The sequence below is a fragment of the Bos grunniens genome, chromosome 26 (assembly GCF_055505025.1).
Source record: "Bos grunniens cultivar Pamir isolate PY7600 chromosome 26, Bosgru_T2T1.0, whole genome shotgun sequence".
Classification (NCBI taxonomy): domain Eukaryota; kingdom Metazoa; phylum Chordata; class Mammalia; order Artiodactyla; family Bovidae; genus Bos; species Bos grunniens.
The window spans coordinates 12,623,455-12,642,374 of NC_141190.1; the positions used below are offsets into that span (position 1 = coordinate 12,623,455).

The following is an 18,920-nucleotide window of genomic DNA, read 5'->3' on the forward strand; positions in this document are numbered from 1 at the left end:
AAGTTCAAGTAGGCTAATTAGGTTTTCCAACCAGCTTGGAAGTAGAAGGTTTGAATCTAAGACTGTGTGACTCAACGTCCTGGTTTTTAATCACTGCCCCATGAGAGGCAGCATGGACCATGGCTAGAGTATAACCCTCAGTGTAAAACATGTCCCAAGCCACTGGCTGCATGATCTGGAATAAGAATCTCAATATCGTCGGGCTTCTGCTTCTCCAGGATTTCATGATCAATCAGAGGAGAGCTGAGTCAGGTGCAGACCGCCAGCTGAGGCTGGGCTGGATTGTTATTCTTTGAACCAGCCCCCAGAGTCTGCTAAAAGGTCATGCAGTGGGTACTCCAGGTGCATGTGGATGAGCAAGCTGGATGCACACTCAAAGAGTAAAGGTTACAACTAACTTAGGGATTTATGTTGCAAGGCCAGAGCTCTTGAAGCTGTTCATTTCCTAGTAAGTCCCTTTGCACAAGGCGAGGAGTGAAGACAGTGATCCTCTACAGTCAGGCTTTTGCTGTCTTATGTTTGCAATCTAAATGCAGCAGCGATTACCTACCCTTCTGGATTTTGCTGCTATTAAATAGTAGAAACTGCTGACTGAATAGCCCAGCTATCACTTCTGGATTCATGGCTACCAAATCCAAAATATATATACAGAGAGAGATACTATGTAGTACATAGTATTAAACATAAACACATGCATTATATAAATTATATTATTTATAATATATAAATTATATGATATCTGATATGACATTATATAATATCTAATATACACACACACAGACACACACGTGTGTGTGCGCAAAGTTTCTTCAGTCATATCTGACTCTTTGCAACCATATGGACCATAGCCCACCAGGCTCCTCTGTCCATGAGATTTCCCAGGCAAGAATACTGGAATGGGTTGCCATGCCCTCCTGCAGGGGATCTTCCTGACCCAGGGATTGAATCCACATCTCTTATGTGTTCTGTATTGGCAGGTGGGTTCTTTACCACTAGCACCACCTGGGAAACATATATATATATATATCTCTCAAATCCAATTACTAGCTGCTGCTGCATAGACACAAAAGTTAAACCATAGATCAAAACAAGTGTTCATATGGCTGAATTACTACATGAGATGGGTATAAAATGCCCAGGAGAATCAATTGTAAAGAAATACAAGTTTTATCTAATCATAGTTCTTGAGAAGAAACATGGTATCAAGAGCTTGGTTTTCCTCCAGCTCTGCCACTAACCAGCTCTGTGAAATCTATAAGACCCGGTGAGGTCCATAACAAGCTCATGGGTCAGACATTTTAAATTATGGTGTGGCAGGGCATTGATATACATAGCACCATTCACAAGGGCAACAAAAACAAAACAAAGTCCTTTTTGTCACATCTTTATGGGGCTCTCATTCCCACCAATGGTGAAAAAGAAATATGACACTTCAAGGTTACTTGAAGTTTTGAAAAGCCTCCTTCAGTGTAACAGCTTTACTTGAGCAAACAGTCGACTCAAATTCCCTTTCAGCAGTTTTTTCCTCTTTCTTCAGATTTAATGTTCTCCTATTCCCTGCTTTTTACAATATAGTATCTAAGCATGTATCCTCACCACAATAGGACTGGGCCATCTGGTCTACCTGCTTTCCTTCCCTCACAGTTCAACAGTGCTAGCATCAGCGCAGACTGGCTCCTAGGCACTCTCTATCAGTGTCTGTAGAGATGCAGATAATCCTGGTGATTTAGAGTGTCATGCTGGCCTCTGCTCCTAAATCTCCTAAATAAAGTAGTCAAAAAGAGTTCCAGAAATAAATGTCTCAGTAAGTAAAAGAGATAGAATCTTTTTCATCACTCCAGCTACACCCACAACATCAATAATGATCTACAGTAGATGACTCATGTTTTATCTCCAGTCCAGACTACTCCTTGAGCATCTGACATATGTAGTCAACTGCAACTCTCATCTCCATATGGTGTCAGCTTGAATATACTTATCCAAATTCATAATCTTAATCCCCCCAGTCCAGTCTTCTCTCAGAACTCCGTAAAACAACAAATGCACCTATTATCCACCTAGCTATTTAGGGTAGAGATTTAGATCTCATCTCAAGCTTCTCTACTCCAGCCTCTCTATATAATTTATCATCAAGTCCAATTGCTTTGGCCTCCTAATTACCTCACAGATTCATCCCTTTCTCTCTGTCTTCATTGCCACCTCCTACTCCAAGTCACCATTTTCCCCCATCTGAACTTCTTCAAACCAAACACGTGGCTGATTTACCTGTGTCTACTCTGGCCTTCTTCTAATCCCTTCTTTCCACTTTAGCCAGAGAGATGTGTACCAATCAGCACATGCACGCGCGCGCGCACACACACACACACACACATTCTCCCTTAAAACTCTAGCTGGCATCCTATTAATCTAAGCCAGAGACAAAAATATTTAACATGCCTCTCAGAATCCTGCATCTTCCAGTCCCCACTTCCCTCTGCAGCCTCCCCTCACACATTCCCCATTCACCTTGGTTCCAGTGTCACTGAGTTCAATCTCTCATCTGAAAGGCTTGCTCTCAACACGGGATCTTTATGTATGCTATTCCCTCTATATTGAAGGCTCCTCTCCCCATTTAACCCTCCTTTGCCTGGCTAACAGAACTCTTCCTTAAGACCTCACCTTATCATCGTTTCCTCAGGCAGCCCTTTTTAACCTTCCTGACAATGTAAAAGCTCCTAGTCATATGTACTTCTCAGTGGTAACTTTATATGTATGTATAAGGTGGCTCAGTGGTAAAGAATTTGCTTGTCAATGCAGGAGCCGCAGGAGACACAAGTTTGATCCCTGGATTGGGAAGATCCCTTGGAGGAAAAAATTACACCCTACTCCAGTATTTTGCTGAGATAATCTTATGGACAGAGGAGCCTGGTGGGCTATATACAGTCCATGGAGTAGCAAAGAGTTGGACACGACTGAGCATGCACCACACACATATGAATTTAGATTAATATATATCTCTCTCATTAGACTGTAAGCTTCATGAAAGGAGAAACTACATCTGTTTTTGCTCACCATTTTCTCCTTAGCAATCAAAATGATGTATGGTACATAGAATGAATGAATTACTAATCATTGTATATATAGCTGAATGAATAAAATTCAACCAGAAACTGATGATTAAATTTTTTAAAAGTTCAGTTATTGATATTTGTGGCACTGACTCTCAACAGGAGAAATGTTTTCAGATCAGAGAATAAACGCAGTCTACACTACCTGTTAGCCAGGTAATCTTTGGAAAATCATTTCACTCAGCAGCATCATTATCATAATAATAATTGTTTTCAATCACAGGGTTATAGATAAACTGTCAATTGCTATACGAATGTGACATTATAATTCTATTAGCAAAGCTTAAAAATGTTTTGCGGAAAAGCCACCAAAAATTGCATAAGAATGCGTAATCAATGTTGAAAAAAAGCCTAATGGTTTCCTCCTACAGGGTTCAATTTTACTTTTGTTAATATGGATCCTTAATCAAATGATACACTAAAATAGTTATGAAATATTCTTTAGGTACCCAATACCTTGCAAAAAGTAGCTGTTTATTTCCTATCTTAAAATCATGATTATAGTTAAGTGGGTGATATCAGTTCTTTCCCCATAGATAAGAAAACTGAGCTTTAAGAGAATAAGTACCTTGTTCAAGGTCACAAGCTAGTAAGAGACGAAGGAGGATTCCAACACCTGGCTTCTGTGACTTCAAATCTATCTATGCTTTTGGAAGTCTGAATAAATTTAAAGGAGAAATTTTATCAAACAAAAGCAGCATTTTACTTTTTTATAGGGGATCATTATTGAAATCTGAATTAGTAACCTAGGAAATGACCTACAAGAAATATTTCAAACACCAAAGGAAAAGGTATAGAGACTTAGAGCCTATATCCAGGAGCCCTAACATATGAGTAGCAGATATTTTAGCATGATAAAGGGATATAGATGAGTGGAGGTAGTATTTAGTTAAAGCAGAAAATGTTTCTGACATAATGAACAACTTGGTTCTGTAGATTAAAAAAGCTCTCTGATTTCAAGGCCAGGAATAAGGGGCGGTGGGGGGGTGAGGGAGATACTGAGGCATGCCATAATAAAATCTTTGATCTCTTTAGGATAAAGAGAAAATCCTTACAAGCTACCAAGCAAACAACAACTACCTACACAGGAAGAAAAAACTCAGACTAACATTTACAATATTGGAAGTTAACACTAGAATCAAATCTACAGCTAAGAGCAGACTGAAACCTAATTCTATGCCCTAGAAGGGTAAATTCCTAGAAGGAAAACTCTATTAAATATTTAAATTGTAATAGCAAAATCTAGGCATTTGTCTTGGGGAAAAAAATGAAAACATTCCAAAAGTTTAATGGTAGCAAGAGGGAAAAGAAAGGTGGGAGAAGTGAAAGTATTTTAATGGCCTCATCCTGTAGGGCAGGGAGAACTGGAGAAACAGAGAATCAGACCGTAAGTGTACCCAAGTCAGGGAAATAGTTGGGTTTATTCATCTGGTGGAAGATGATCATTTAACAGGGGGAAAGAAAAAGAATGAATATCAACTTAAACCAGCTAGGTTAAAAGAAAGGAAACAGAAGAAACAAGAAAAGGAGTAGGCTCCTGGGTATGCCACGTGGTGTGGGAGGGGTGTTCAGAATGGGTTGGATCCAGGTATACCTGTGGCCGATTCATGTTGATGTATGCAAAAAAAAAAATCACAATATTGTAAAGTAATTATCCTCCAATTAAAATAAATTAATTTTTAAACATAAAAAAAGAAAGAGTAATGAAATGCAATGATTGAAGAAATAAAGTCATTACATTGAACGAATGGCTGAAATCATTCACAGACTGAAATCTCCTACTAAAATATAAAGACTGTTGGACTAGGTTACATACATTTTGCTATTTGCAAACTTGTATTTAAGTTGACGTGATAAAGATGGAAAATAAAAGGATCAGCAAGGAGATATCAGACAAATGCAAACAAAAGGAAAACAGATATGGCAACATTAATATCATATAAGGTGGAATTTAAGGTTAAAACATTATATAGGATTGAAAGCATCATTGCTGCTGCTAAGTTGCTTTAGTCGTGTCCGACTCTGTGCGACCCCATAGACGGCACCCTACCGGGCTCCTCTATCCCTGGGATTCTCCAGGCAAGAATATTGGAGTGGGTTGCCATTTCCTTCTCCAATGCATGCTAAGTCGCTTCAGTCATGTCCGACTCTGTGCGACACTATGGACAGCAGCCCACCAGGCTCCTCTGTCCACAGGATTCTCTAGGCAAGAATACTGGAGTGGGTTGCCATTCCCTTCTCTGAAAGCATCATTATGTGGTGGTAGAAAACTTAATTGAGGAATTTAGTGCTCCAGGAGTTGGTGATGGACACGGAAGCCTTGTGTGCTGCAGTCCACGGGTCATAAAGAGTCAGACAGACATGACTGAGCAACTGAACTGAACTGATATGTACCAAAAAATGGCAGATAAATATGTGGATCAAAAACTATTAGGCACACAAGGAAAACTTGAAAAATGCCATTGAAATAGGGAATTTCAATACAACTCTTTCAGAACCTAGTGGTCAAAAGTAAGTTAAGGTTATAGAAGAATTTAATAATACAGTAAATAAGCTTGATTTAATAGCTACTTAAATCAATAGATGAATTAGTGTATACTAGTTTTTGGAAGCCAATTGTGAGTATCTCATCCCATCTCCATATTCAGTGTTGTCACATTAGTAACTAGAAATAGATCATGACAGGTGTATATACACCATGGAAAACAGAAATGCTATAAATGCTAAAAATCATATCTAGAAATTTGGCTATTAAACGTTTATCAGCACCCCACTGAGTCTCTACACGAACATTTACTTTCAAATAGAGAATATAATTTTTCTTGTATATCCACTGAACATTTTGAAAAGTTAATCATGTACTCAACTCAAAAACTTAACTGATTCCAAAAGTAAAGATTTTTACAAACTATATCTTTTGATCATATATCAATGAAACTTGAAATAACTGATAAGAATTACCACTGAAAAAATTTAGAAACATATTTCTAATAAGTCTTAGATCAAAAAAGTACAATGAAAGGGAAATCAGAATCACTTAGAAAGCAAAAAGAGAAACTTTTTTTTCCAGAAATCTATAGGATAAAGGGAAAACTCTATTTCATAGAAATATTATACCTTGAAATACCTTTATTATTAAAGAAGAATGAGCAAGGAAGAATAATACAAAAGGGGCTTTGTGCTAATCTTGAGAAGTTGGGGGATAAAGAACCATAAAATGAACCAAGAAGCAATCAAGAGAGAATAAAGATAAAAACTGATACTAATGAAATAGAAAACAAAGAATAGAAAGGATGAAAAATAGACAAAGAAATCCATGAACTGGTTCTTTGGAAGAAAAAAATAGATAATTTTTTAATCAGGCACTTGAATAAGAAAAACTGAGCGCAAAATAGAGCAACATTAGAGTTGAGAAAAGAAGTATAACCACAGATGTAGGAGAACTTAAAAGCACTACAAGAGAATACATCACATACATATTTTTAAGATGCATTCAAAACAGATTTGAAAATGTTTTTCCTGAAAACACAAATTCCTTAAATTGACCTAAGAAGAAATGGAAAACTCAAATATTCTAATCATCATAAAATTGGGAAGGCAATTAAAAGCCCACCTTCAAAAAAGACATCATACCAGCTGGGTTCATAGCCATGTTTTGCTATCTTTGAAAGAACAGACAAATATTTAATCTATTCCATTCCTAGCAGGAGGGTGAAAGTTTCTTCAGTTAAATTTTAGAAGATAAAATCATTGTAATATCAAATCTGATAAAAGTAATAACCAAAAGAGAAGAAGAAAAAGAGGAGGAGGAGGAAGAAGAGAAAGAACACTTTCTCCCGGATGTAAACTCAGTAAGGACAGGGATGTTTATGCATAAATATGATAGCTTTTGTACCCAGACTGATATATGACATAAAGCAGGTACTCAATAAACATCTTTTGAGTGAATAATAAACCAGTTCTCCTTGTGAATATAGATGCCAAAACTAAAAATAAATATTTGCAAACAGAATGTGATGACACCTCAAAGTATTTATATCATATCTTATTGTCATAGAGTATTTAATCAGTATTACAGAGGGAATGATATATAATACCAACATTCTTTATTATTTCTGTGAAGCATCTAGAAAATTTAGTAAAATTTAAAAAAAATAAATAAAACAATGAATATAAGCATTAAAAAAGAAAAAAGAAAATGTTATTCTTGATATATGTCTCTATACCTAGAAGACCAATTATCCTAGAGAACTTTCCATAGGAATTATTGATTGATAAAATCCAAATGCACTGAAGTGGGTATAATATCTCATTTTCTAAAACAATGATGAAAACAAACATGCAAGAGAGAGATACTTAAGCATGGGAAGATATATATAAGGTTCGCCATGAAATTAAAAGATGCTTACTCCTTGGAAGGAAAGTTATGACCAACCTAGATAGCATATTCAAAAGCAGAGACATTACTTGGCCAACAAAGGTCCGTCTAGGCAAGGCTATGGTTTTTCCTGTGGTCATGTATGGATGTGAGAGTTGGACCGTGAAGAAGGCTGAGTGCCGAAGAATTGATGGTTTTGAACTGTGGTGTTGGAGAAGACTCTTGAGAGTCCCTTGGACTGCAAGGAGATCCAACCAGTCCATTCTGAAGGAGATCAGCCCTGGGATTTCTTTGGAAGGAATGATGCTAAAGCTGAAACTCCAGTACTTTGGCCACCTCATGCGAAGAGTTGACTCATCGGAAAAGGCTCTGATGCTGGGAGGGATTGGGGGTAAGAGAAGAAGGGGACAACAGAGGATGAGATGGCTGGATGGCATCACTGACTCGATGGACGTGAGTCTGAGTGAACTCCAGGAGTTGGTAATGGACAGGGAGGCCTGGCGTGCTGCAATTCATGAGGTCGCAAAGAGTCAGACAGGACTGAGCAACTGATCTGATCTGATCTGATCATATTGGAATTTCATGTGTCAGGGAATAGAATCAAGAAAGAAGAACAGGAAAGAAAATCCAGGTGAAGTTTAAAGTAATATATATATATATATATTTATATATATATAAATTTATAACATAATATATAAATTATATATATATAAATTCATAACAAGTTCAAATTTTAATCTTATTAGTAAAATGGATCTTAAAAGATGCATTTGTTTATTTTCAGTGTACTGCGTTGTTCCAAGGAAAGATATAGAATGAAAAAATTAAGAGATCACTCTTCCCAACTCCAACTCGAGGTGGTGAGATGCAGGTCGAGAGCACAAGAAGCATAGACTTTAACTCCAATATTTATGCTTCCAGGGCCCTGGCCTACTCTGCTGCACAATCTTTCTCTGCAACTTTCTATGGGGAATGCCCTCTAACTGGGATTCATTAGTCATAAGAGGGTATGGACAGACTAATCACAGGTCAATGCTGTTTGATTAGATTTCTCCACCAATGGGCCCCATCAAAGGCTGGTTTCACTCCTCTATGTTGCTGTTTCAAATAGCTGCATGATTAAAATTTGTTTTATTTGCTTTCTCTAGGCTTCCTCTAATCCCACTGCTGCACACTTAAGAAACTAGAAGTCAGCAAGACTACTGAAGAGCCTTCATTTGAAAGCAGCATTTCCCACTCTCACCCCACTCCTGCCCACCAAACACCATTACTCACTTGACCATGGTAATTGAATAAAAGTAGTTCACTGAACACATTCAGAGAGCTTTATATGACATCATCTATGATTGAATGAACGTACTTAGAAAAAAAGAAAAAAAAGTCCCTCTGATACGTCAAATGACGTTAGAAATGTTCATCTTATTTTACCTTCAGTTCAGTTCACTTCAGTCACTCAGTCGTGTCCGACTCTTTGCAGCCCCATGGACTGCAGCACACCAGGCTTCTCTGTCCATCACCAACTCCCAGAACTTGCTCAAACTCATGTCCATTGAGTTGGTGATGCCATCCAACCATCTCATCCTCTGTCGTCCCCTTCTCCTCCTTCAATCTTCTCCAGCATCAGGGTCTTTTCCAATGAATCAGTTTTTCGCATCAGGTGACCAAAATATTGGAGTTTCAGCTTCAGCATCAGTCTTTCCAATGAATATTCAGGACTGATTTTCCTTTAGGATTGGCTGATTTGATTTCCTTGCAGTTCAAGGGACTCTCAAGAGTCTTCTCCAACACTACAGTCAAAAGCATCAATTCTTCAGTCCTCAGCTTTCTTTATAGTCCAACTCTCACATCCGTACATGACTACTGGAAAAATCAAGGTAAACTGGAAGTGAATCAAGGTAAATTGGAAGTGGTCAAACAGGAGATGGTAAGAGTAAACATTGACATTTTAGGAATCAATGGACTAAAATGGACTGGAATGGGCAAAATTAATTCAGATGACCATTTTACCTACTACTGTGGGCAAGAATCCCTTAGAAAAAATTGGGTAGCCCTCATAGTCGACAAGAGAGTCCAAAATGCAGTTCTTGGATCCAATCTCAAGAATGACGTAATGATCTCTGTTCATTTCCAGGGCAAACCATTCAGTATCACGGTAATCAAAGTCTATGCCCCAACCAGTAATGCTGCTGCTGCAACTGCTAAGTCGCTTCAGTCGTGTCCGACTCTGTGCAACCCCACAGACGGCAGCCCGCCAGGCTCCCCTGTCCCTGGGATTCTCCAGGCAAGAACACTGGAGTGGGTTGCCATTTCCTTTTCCAATGCATGAAAGTGAAAAGTGAAAGTGAATTCGCTCAGTCATGTCCGACTCCTAGCGACCCCATGGACTGCAGCCTACCAGGCTCCTCCATCCATGGGATTTTCCAGGCAAGAGTACTGGAGTGGGGTGCCACTGCCTTCTCCACCAGTAATGCTGAAGAAGCTGAAGTTAAACAGTTCTATGAAGACCTACAAGACCTTCTAGAACTAACACCCAAAAAAGATGTCCTTTTCATTATGTATGACTGGAATGCAAAAATAGGAAGAGATACCTGGAGTAATAGAAAAATTTGGCCTTGGAGTACAGAATGAAGCAGGGCAAAGGCTAACAAGAGTTTTGCCAAGAGAACGTACTGGTCATAACAAACACCCTCTTCCAACAACACAAGAGAAGACTCTACACATGGACATCAACATATGATCAATACCGAAATCAGATTGATTATATTCTTTGCAGCCAAAGATGGAGAAGCTCTATAGAGTCAGAAAAAACAAGACTAGGAGCTGACTGTGGCTCTGATCATGAACTCCTTATTGAAAAATTCAGACTTAAATTGAAGAAAGCAGGGGAAACCACTAGACCATTCAGGTGTGACCTAAATCAAATCCCTTATGATTATACAGTGGAAGTGAGAAATAGATTCAAGGGATTAGATCTGACAGACAGAGTGCCTGAAGAACTATGTACGGAGGTTCATGACGTTGTATAGGAGGCAGTGATCAAGACCATCCCCAATAAAAAGAAATATTTTACCTTATGAAGTAACAAAGATGTTAGAGATAAATAATCTTAATAAATTAAGATCAAAATTGTATGTTTCATCTTATATTTTTGGTATAAATTTTGGTAAAAATATCTTACTACAAGATTTTTTTATTCTTTATCAGAAAACCTCTAACTATTAAGTATATTTCTGATTCTGGTATAATACCTAGATTATTCTTTTATTTATTTTCACTGTGGCATTACTTAAAAATCTCTGTTTACAAAAGTCCATGGAATAAAAGTTAGAAGCCACAGGTTCTATGTCAAGATAGCTGGATATTCTTAAATTGGAATAATCCAAAAAGTATTTATTGTTTCATCATCACAACTACATCTTTCTTAAAGAAACTTAGGGCTTTGATTGTTCATCTTCAATTTTGTAATAGTCCTTCTTGTTTTTTAAACTAAGATACAGCTCTGAAAACCAAATAAGTATGCAATTTTGATTAAAATACTTTAACCAATAGCTAGATTAATGATAGACTAATTAGTTCATTAAAATTATTGAACTAACAATTAACATTCAATAGCAGGTAAGGCAGTGGTAAAGAATCTGCCTGCCAATGCAGGAGATGTAGAAGACTTGGGTTAAATTCTTGGGTCAGGAAGACACCCTGGAGAAAAAAAAACAGCAACCCACTCCAGTATTCTTGCTGGAAAATTCCATGAACAGAAGAGCCTGATGGGCTATACATTCCTTGGGGATCACAAAGAGTTGCAACTGACCATGCATACCTTCCTCCCAGCACAATAATATTCATTACCCTCAACCACCCCCTTGAAGTCAAGAGAGACCTATAAGTAGGGATTAGAGAGAAAGTGAGCAAGTTTGGAGCCACTCTTTGGCAGTTCCCACATTACAGCAGAATCAAGCCCTGCTGTAATCAGGTGAATCAGAATCAAGGTGATAGGACAGAACCTACCACAATAAAGGTAATTCTTTCTAAAGATCAATATATCTGACCTATATCCTTTTTTAAAGTTTGACTTCTCCTATTAATATGAACTTAATCCAATTCTTTGTAAAATAGCATCTAGGTTATTTCATAGTAAAGATACATTTGTCTCTGCCTTCCTCATACAGTGTGCATGCGTGCTGAGTCATTTCAGTCATGTCAAACTCTTTGCAAACCCTATGGACTATATTCCACCAGGCTCCTCTCTCCATGGGATTCTCTAAGCAAGGATACTGAAGTGCGTTGCCATGCCCTTCTCCAGGGGATCTTCCTGACCCAGGGATCGAACACACCTCTCCCGTGGCTCCTGTATTGCAGGAGGATTTTTTACCACTGAGTCACTGGGGAAGCCCTTCCTCATATTAGTATTAGTGAGCAATAAATAGGAAAATATTGAAATCACTCTCTTCTAGTCCCCAAATTTCCCCTTTGTCCACCAAAAGGATATAGATAGACAATTCAATCCATCCTGACACAACACATCATTGTTAATAATGCATACCCAGCTTTCCCCACTAGAGTATAAATTTACATTAGAGTGTAAACTCTGTGAAGCCAGAAGCCTTGTCTATTCAGAAATTCAATGCCATCATATCCTGAGCTTTACAGAGTTCCTAGAACATAATAGGAACTCAGTATATGTGAAACAAGAAGATGGGAAGCAAGAGGAAGAAAGGAAAGAAGCAAATCAGGAGACAAGCAGGTATATAATAATAAATGATGGCTTATTATTCAAAAAGTGGTTGTATTATTGCTGTCACTGCACATAGTATGAAGGGGGTTGTAAGTCTATTTGCCTGCATTTACAAAGACTTCATTAGCCTTTAGATGTTTTTTGTTGGGCCTTAGCCACAACATAATCCTATTTGCAGGCTAACATCTCTGAAATAAATGTATTGTGGTTTCTGTTTATTTCTTAGCTAAGTCTAGGGTGCCCGCATTTTAGAAGAAGATACCAAAAAAAAAGTTTCTCTGAAGCTATCTGAACCAAGAACAGCAAGTTATGTTTTTATGTGGGAATGGATTTTCCATTAAAGGGAAAATGTACTATTTCACACAGTTCGGCAAAACAGTATTTTTTAATTTATATGTTTAAATTTAGAGCACTGAAAGCCCAATGTAAGAGTGTTTTCTGACCATGGAAACATCCTCTTCACTCAGCTGTGAGGAAGGCCAATTTTCATCGACTTCACACTTTCACTCTCAGTAGCGTGTCCTTATGAGCTAGGAAAACAAGCAGGCCATTCTATTAGCCTTTAAAGTTTCTCTCACAGTCCAGATAATCATCTTCAGAGTATTATTCTATTTTAGCACATTTTCAGAAAAGTTATCACACTCAAAAAATATGGCGATTTGTCAACCTCCTCTTTCCTCTGTAGCAAGATGAATTTCCCTCTGCCTTTGCTCACCAGAAACCCTTTCTCCCTGTGTGAAGTCATTTTAAATTGAAGGGAGTAATTCTCTATCTCCGTTGATTTTAACCAAGAATGGAATCTATGAGTCAGGAGTGTCAGCACTTTCCTATCACTTATCCATATCAGATATCACATATCAATTACGGAAAATTCAGAGTCTGGATTTGATCAAACAATTCCTATCAACATAGGCTTTCAGGCAGTCACCTGCAGTTAATTAGACTGCTTATGTGAGTCTAAAGTTGTTTCGTCATTGCTGGTCTAGCAATGACCACCTGGAAGCAGTGAGGTCAATTAGACTTCTTAAGAGTCACTTCAGTTCTATTAATCATTCTTATCTATAAATCATTTTACCCCAAGGATCAGGGAGAGACTACTCAAGGAATCTTTTGTAGTCTAGAAAAATAAAGTATCATATTCTTTGTGCTGATGTCAGCAGTCAAGTTAGGAGCTAGTAACCAGGTACAAGTTTAAGTAATAGATGTTGTATGTCCTGGGAAAGACATGTAACCCCATTTATATTCTGTAAAATTGTAACCAAACTCCATATTCTGAATTATACTATCCTTCCTCAACCCAGCCTTTCAGAGATCATAATTGCAAGGTCTGTTTAAAGCTTGTGTGCGTGCTAAGTTGCTTCAGTTGTGTCCAATTCTTTTCTACCCTATGGACTGTAGCCCGCCAGGTTCCTCTGTCCATGGGATTCTCCAGGCAAGAATACTAGACTGGGTTACCATGCCCTCCTCCAGGGGGTCTTCCTGACCCAGGGATAGAACCTGTGTCTGTAATGTCTCCTGCATTTGCAGGCAGGTTCTTTACCACCAGAGCCGCCTGGGAAGCCCAGAGCTTGTGTAAATACAAGAAAAACTAAGTCACAAGAGGTTGGTAAGATGTATGTTATTAGAAATGTGAGTAAAGTTGGTCTGGGTCAAAGGGGAATGCAAAGGAGATCCTAAGGAAAAAAAAAGAGATGGTATATACATCTAGCCCTTCCATCCAGATTGATGGAGCACAGGACAAGGAAAGAACAAATGCTGCTGAAAGGTGGAAGACCCAGGGTGGGAACACTTGAAATTGAAGAGGAGAGGATGGGGAAGAAAGAGAAACTCTACTTCTGCATCTTTGTTCTAGCTATTTAGGAGCTATTCTATTCCCACTGGTGAGTGAAATGATGGTCAGTAACATACACAACCAATGATACCTGTAACCAGCTGGGTATCAGCCTTGGGAATCTCCAGGTATTTGGCTGGTTCTATTAGACTCAAGTTGGGGTGATAGAATAAAGTGAGTCACCTCAAGTACCAATACCCCAAACCAAGAAAAGACACTCCAATACCAAGAAAAATCTCAAGTCAATCTTAGCTGCAAAATATTTGAATCTGTGACTCTAGAACTATATCCACTGTATCTTTTCTAGTTTCCCCCTTCCCATCAAGTCATTTTATGCATTAGAGGAGATAAAAATCCTGTCATGAGATGAATGCTGCTGTACTCCTTGACCCTCCTGTTATAGAGAAGAGGGACACAGATATTTCATGAAGCCCTGTTTCTCCCTCCAGGACAGGCTCATGACTCACAGCTTACCTACCAGATTAATATGATGGTATATGAAAAAGTCTTATCCATATTTTTCTGTTTTGCCAAATACACAACAAAATAAATCAAATAAATGGACGTGCTCAGTGCTCCTCTCCCCAGTGCCAAAAGCTCTTTTCCTTTTGGGAGGGCAGCTTTAAGAGTGGGACACTGCCTTGGCTTCCTTTCAAATCTCTCTGGTCTCTCATCAAAGCAGTAGAAATCTAGAAATTGTTACCAGTTTTACTCAAGTTCAACTAGACTGTAGGAAAGAAGAACCAAACAGTTGAACCAAATAGTCTACAACACTCAGAGTTCTCCTGAGAAGCAGAATCAGCTATATATATATATATATACACACATACATACATACATACATATGGAAGGGGAGGGGTTTTGAGGTGGGGCTAGTAGTAAAGAAACCACTTGCCAACGCAGGAGACATAAGAGATATGGGCTTGATCTCTGGGTTGGGAAGATCCCTTGGAGGAGGGCATAGCAACCCACTCCAGCATTCTTGCCTGGGGAATCCCCATGGACAGAGGAGCCTTGTGGGCTACAGTCCATAGAGTCACAGAGTTGGACATGATTGAAGTGACTTAGCACACACGCACATACGTGTGTGTGTGTGTGTGTGTATCCATATACATGGAGAGATGTAGACAAATATATGGGATCAGTTCAGCTCAGTCGTGTCTGACTCTTTGCGATCCCATGAATCGAAGCACGCAGGCCTCTCTGTCCATCACCAACTCTGAGAGACTACCCAAACCCATGTGCATTGAGTCAGTGATGCCATCCAACCATCTCATCCTCTGTCGTCCTCTTCTCCTCCTGCCCTCAATCTTTGCCAGCATCAGGGTCTTTTCCAGTAAGTCAGCTCTTCGCATCAGGTGGACAAAGTATTGGAGTTTCAGCTTCAACATCAGTCCTTCCAATGAACACCCAGGACTGATCTCCTTTAGGATGGACTGGTTGGATCTCCTTGCAGTCTGAGGGACTCTCAAGAGTCTTTTCCAACACCACAGTTCAAAACCATCAATTCTTTGGTGGTCAGCATTCTTTATAGTCCAACTCTCACATCCATACATGACCACTGGAAAAACCATAGCCTTGACTAGACGGACCTTTGTTGGCAAAGTAATGTCCCTGCTTTTTAATATGCTGTCTAGGTTGATCATAACTTTCCTTCCAAGGAATAAGCGTCTTTTAATTTCATGGCTGCAATCACCATCTGCAGTGATTTTGGAGCCTAGAAAAATAAAGTCAACTACTGTTTCTACTGTTTCCCCATCTATTTGCTATGAAGTGATGGGACCAGATGCCATGATCTTCGTTTTCTGAATGTTGAGCTTAAGCCAACTTTTTCACTCTCCTCTTTCACTTTCATCAAGAGGCTCTTTAGTTCTTCACTTTCTGCCATAAGGGTGGTATCATCTGCATATCTGAGGTTATTGATATTTCTCCTGGCAATCTTGATTCCAGCTTTTGCTTCATCCAGCCTGGCATTTCACATGATGTACTCTACATTTAAGTTAAATAAGCAGGATGACAATATACAGCCTTGACATACTCCTTTTCCTATTTGGAACCAGTCTGTTGTTTCATGTCCAGTTCTAACTGTTGCTTCCTGACCTGCATACAGATTTCTCAGGAGGCAGGTCAGGTGGTCTGGTATGCCCATCTTTCAGAATTTTCCACAGTTTATTGTGATCCACACAGTCAAAGGCTTTGGCATAGTCAATAAAGCAGAAATAGATGTTTTTCTGGAACTCTCTTGCTTTTTCCATGATCCAGTGGATGTTGGCAATTTGATCTCTGGTTCCTCTGCCTTTTCTAAAACCAGCTTGAACATCTGGAAGTTCACGGTTCATGTATTGCTGAAGCCTGGCTTGGAGAATATTGAGCATTACTTTACTAGCGTGTGAGATGAGTGCAATTGTGTGGTACTTTGAGCATTCTTTGGCGTTGCCTTTCTTAGGGATTGGAATGAAAACTGACCTTTTCCAGTCCTGTGGCCACTGCTGAGTTTCCCAGATTTGCTGGCATATTGAGTGCAGCACTTTCACAGCATCATCTTTCAGGATTTGGAATAGCTCAACTGGAATTCCATCACCTCCACTAGCTTTGTTCATAGTGATGCTTCCTAAGGCCCACTTGACTTCACATTCCAGGATGTCTGGCTCTAGGTGAGTTATCTCACCATCGTGATTATCTGGTTCATGAAGATATTTTTTGTACAGTTATTCTGTGTATTCTTGCCACCTTTTCTTAATAGCTTCTGCTTCTGTTAGGTCCCTACCATTGGAGATATATATACACAAAAACATATGTATCCTATATGTGGTATACACCTATATATGGTTTATATGGTTCCAAATTGGGAAAGGAGTACATCAAGGCTGTATATTGTCACTCTGCTTATTTAACTTAAATGTAGAGTACATCATGTGAAATGCCAGGCTGGATGAAGCAAAAGCTGGAATCAAGATGCTGGGAAAAATATGAATAACCTCCGATACACAGAGGACACCACCCTTATGGCAGAAAGTGAAGAAAAACTAAAGAGCCTCTTGATGAAAGTGAAAGAGGAATGTGAAAAAGTTGGCTTAAAACTTAACATTCAAAAAACTAAGATCATGGCATCTGGTCTCATCACTTCATGGCAAATAGATTGGGAAACAGTGGAAACTGTGTCAGACTTTATTTTGGGGGGCTCCAAAATCACTGCAGATGGTGATTGCAGCCATGAAATTAAAAGATGTTTGCTCCTTGGAAGAAAAGCTACGATCAACCTAGGCAGCATATTAAAAAGCAGAGACATTACTTTGCCAACAAAGATCCACCTAGTCAAAGCTATGGTTTTTCTAGTGGTCATGTATGGATGTGAGAGTTGGACTATAAAGAAAGCCGAGTCCCGAAGAATTGATGCTTTTGAACTGTGGTGCTGGAGAAGACTCTTGAGATGCCTTTGGACTGACTACAAGGAGATCCAACCAGTCCATCCTAAAGGAAATCAGTCCTGAATATTCATTGGAAGGACTGATGCTGAAGCTGAAACTTTAATACTCTGGTTACCTAATGCGAAGAACTGACTCATTGGAAAGGACCCTGATACTGGGAAAGACTGAAGGCAGGAGGAGAAGGGGATGACAGAGGATGAGACGGTTGGATGGCATCACTGACTTGATGGACATGATCTTGAGCAAGCTCCAGGAGTTGGTGATGGACAGGGAAGCCTGGCATGCTGCAGTCCATGGGGTCGCAATGAGTCAGACACGACTGAGCAACTGAACTGAACTGATGGTATACCCTATTATATATATATGAAAAGATGCATTTTGAGGAACTGGCTTATTCAGTTATGTGAGCTGATAAGTCAAAAAATCTCTAATATAGGGACTTCCCTGGTGACCAATGGTGAAGACTTCACCTTCCAATGCATGGGGCATGGGTTCCATTTCTGGTCAGGAAGTTCAGATTTCACAGGCCTCACAGACAAAAATCCAAAACATAAAACAGAAGTAATACAGTAATAAATTAAATAAAGACTTTAAAAATGGTCTACATAAAAAAAAATCTTTGAAAAATAAAATAAACAAAATCCCTAATATAATACCACTAGTCCACCGTGCTTCAGTTTAAAAAAAAAACAATAGTCCCTAGGGCAAACCAGCAAGCTAGAAATGCAGACAAGAGGTGATGTTGTAGTCTTGAGTTCCAAATCTATACAGCAGGCAAGTAGGCTGGAAATTCCAGCAAGATTTCTATGTTCCAGTCTTAAAGCAGAATTCCATCTTTTCCTGAAATATCAGTTTCTGCTTTTTAAGGTCTTCAACTGATTGGATGAATCAAAAATCACATTACAAAGGTTAATATCTTTTACTGAAAGTCAACTGGAATTGTGGATGTTAATCACGTCCACCAAGTACCTTCACAACAGTATCCAAAATAGCGTTTCACCAAACAACTGGACACCATACTCCAACCAAGCTGACACATAAAATTTCATGATCACCAAGTCCTACTGATGTCTCAAAATGTGGACATTCTAGAATTTAATTATTTACACATCATTTCACCAGATTAATAAATATATAATTTTTCTGGTTTTAAAATAAATTCAAGAAATGTCAAAATAATTGTTTCATAGTCCTTTTAGGAGTACATGAGAAAATTATGTCACAAGTTAGCTTTAGTGTAGTTTAATTAAAAAAAAGCTCTAAAATAGTGCAGGGTTCTTCATTATACATACAGGAATAAATCTGTAGGATGCTTTTGAAAGCATCCTAAGGTCAGATATCGAATGCCATATCACGACAGAAGTGCCTGACTTGAACTGAAGCAACACAGGCAAAATCAACATATACATAATATCTACTACACCAGAAACTGGAGGGGTTTTTC

General features: G+C 38.8%; 1 long non-coding RNA gene across 15 annotated transcripts in view; it reads right to left on the reverse strand.

Annotated features, from left to right (window-relative positions):
* The window catches only part of LOC147344027 (uncharacterized), a 100,531-nt gene that overhangs the window by 20,216 nt on the left and 61,395 nt on the right, over window positions 1-18,920 (reverse strand). For 2 of the 15 annotated variants that reach the window (XR_015155603.1, XR_015155602.1), the window contains exon 8: window positions 8,914-9,345. The exons of 12 other annotated variants lie outside the window; for them this stretch is intronic. This is a non-coding gene — a long non-coding RNA (uncharacterized LOC147344027). Of the gene's footprint in view, window positions 1-1,628; window positions 1,762-8,913; window positions 9,346-18,920 lie in introns of those variants that run through there. One more of the 15 variants, XR_015155604.1, reaches the window with a different exon arrangement.